This window comes from Nannospalax galili, unplaced genomic scaffold (genome assembly GCF_000622305.1).
Source record: "Nannospalax galili isolate Female #2095 unplaced genomic scaffold, S.galili_v1.0 scaffold1097, whole genome shotgun sequence".
In the NCBI taxonomy this organism is placed as follows: domain Eukaryota; kingdom Metazoa; phylum Chordata; class Mammalia; order Rodentia; family Spalacidae; genus Nannospalax; species Nannospalax galili.
The window spans coordinates 1800230-1802484 of record NW_008340640.1 but is presented as its reverse complement, the minus strand read 5'-3'; the positions used below and the strand labels follow the sequence as shown (position 1 = coordinate 1802484).

At 37.9% G+C, this 2255-nt stretch overlaps 1 long non-coding RNA gene across 1 annotated transcript in view; it reads left to right on the top strand.

Annotated features, from left to right (window-relative positions):
• LOC115070781 overlaps positions 1 to 2255 on the top strand; it is a 13097-nt gene that overhangs the window by 6773 nt on the left and 4069 nt on the right. The window lies entirely within an intron of this gene.

Below are 2255 nucleotides of genomic sequence, written 5' to 3'. Positions count from 1 at the left end.
TGGAAGCATTCCCATTGAAATCAGGAACCAGACAAGGCTGTCCACTATCTCCACTCTTTAACATAGTGCTTGAAACTCCCACAAGAGCAATAAGACAAAAGAAAGAAATTAAAGGAGTAATAACTGGAAGAGATCAAATTATCCCTTTTTGCAGATGATATATCTAAGAGATGCCAAAAATTCCACCACAAAACTCCTAGAAACTATTAACATATTTAGTAAAGTGGCAGGTTACAAAATTAATGTACAAAAGTCTGTAGCCTTTCTATATACCAGTAACAAGTAATTAGGGGAAGAGTACATTGAAACATTCCCTTCACAATTGCTGCTCTCTCTCTCTCTCTCTCTCTCTCCATATATATATATACCTACAGAGCACTAAGAGCAACGCCAGGGGGATTAGTATACTATAACTATATAGTAAAATACTATATAGTAAAGTACAGATTTTAAGCTGTATTACTATATAGTAAAATACAGTTTTTAAGCTGTATTACAGAGCTATAGTCATAAAAAGAACATGGTATTGGCACAAAAATGGACCCACCAATCAAAGGAACAAAATTGAGGACCCAAATATGAGCACATGCAATTTCAGCCACCTTATATTTGACAAAGGGGCCTAGAACATTCACTGGAGGAAAGATAGCATGTTCAGCAAATTGTGCTGGCAAAACTGCATCTCCAACTGTTGAAGAATGAAACTAAACCCCTGTCTTTCACCTTGCACAAAAGTCAACTCTAAATGGATCAAAGACCTCAATGTGAAGCCTGAAACTCTGAAACTGTTAGAAGAAAACATCGGCAATAACCTACAAGATATAGGTGTAGGAAAGGATTTTCTAAACTGGACATCAATTGCTCAGGAAAAAAGAGCAAGAATCAACAAATGGGACCTCATAAAATTAAAAAGCTTCTGTACACCAAAAGAAGCAACCAAGGAAGTGAAGGGAAAACCCACAGAATGGGATAAATCTTCACCAGAGACACATCTGACAGAAGTTTAGCATCCAGCACATATAATGAACTCAAAAAACAAAGTATCAAGAAAGGAAGTAACCCAATTAAAAGATGGGCTAAGGAACTGAACAGAGTTCTCAAAAGAAGAAATAAATATGGCAACGAAGCATCTGAAAAGTTGTTCAACATCAGTAGTAATTAGGGAAATGCAAATTAAAACCACTTTAAGATTTCATCTTACCCCAGTCAGACTGGCTAAGATCAAGAGAACAAATGATACCAAATGTTGGAGAGGATGTGGGGACAGGGGAACACTCATCCACTGCTGGTGGGGCTTCAAACTGGTTCAGCCCCTATGGAAAGCAGTGTGGAGAATTCTTAAAAAACTACAAATAAACCTACCATTTGACCCAGTTATACCACTCCTTGGCATAGATCCAAAGAACTCATCCTATTGCAGAGACACTTGTACATACATGTTTGTTGCTGCTCTTGTCACAATAGCTAAGAGATGGAAGTATTTTAAAGGACTTTGTATACTGAGATCTCAGTACAACACAATTAACAAAGGGTAATATTTGTCATAGGGCCAGGTCAACTTTTACAAATAGACACTGAGCTAGGCCCATCTGAGCTGGAGAGATGGCTCAGTAGTTGAGAGTGTGTAATGCTCTTGAGGATGACCCAGGTAGGTTGGGTGACTCACAATCACCTGTAACTTCAGCTCCTGGGGTATCTGATGCCTCTATCCTCTATGGGCGCCCACATTCATATGTTCATAGCTACACAGAGACACATATACATACACATCATTTAAAAAGTAAATAAATCTCTTTTTAAAGTCCAATCTGAGTTTGTAGACTAGTTGAGACTGCTTGTTGAACTTTTCTGAGTTTTGCTCATCAGTTAGGAACTAGGTTGGTATGTGTAAATAATGGCACCTGTGTGCCACAGTGTGGATGTGGAGGGCAGAGGACAACTTGGGTGTCAGTGCACTCCTTTGGCTATTGGGTTACATGTTAGACTAGAAGTAGATTAATAGGCAAGCATGTAGTAAACTAAACAAGGAATAATTGCTGAACCAGAAAAAGGACTTCCTTTCAATGATTGACATAATGTCATTATTTAAAATGAATGAATATCCCATTGGTCATTTAGCAAAGTCCCCATATATTTGTTTCTCCTCTGGATAACAACAGAGAAACAATGTCAGATGGCACCAACATTCAACTAATTCACATTCAGCTGTATGCAAGGTAGGAAAAAATAAAAGGGTGGAAAATTCTCCAATTTTA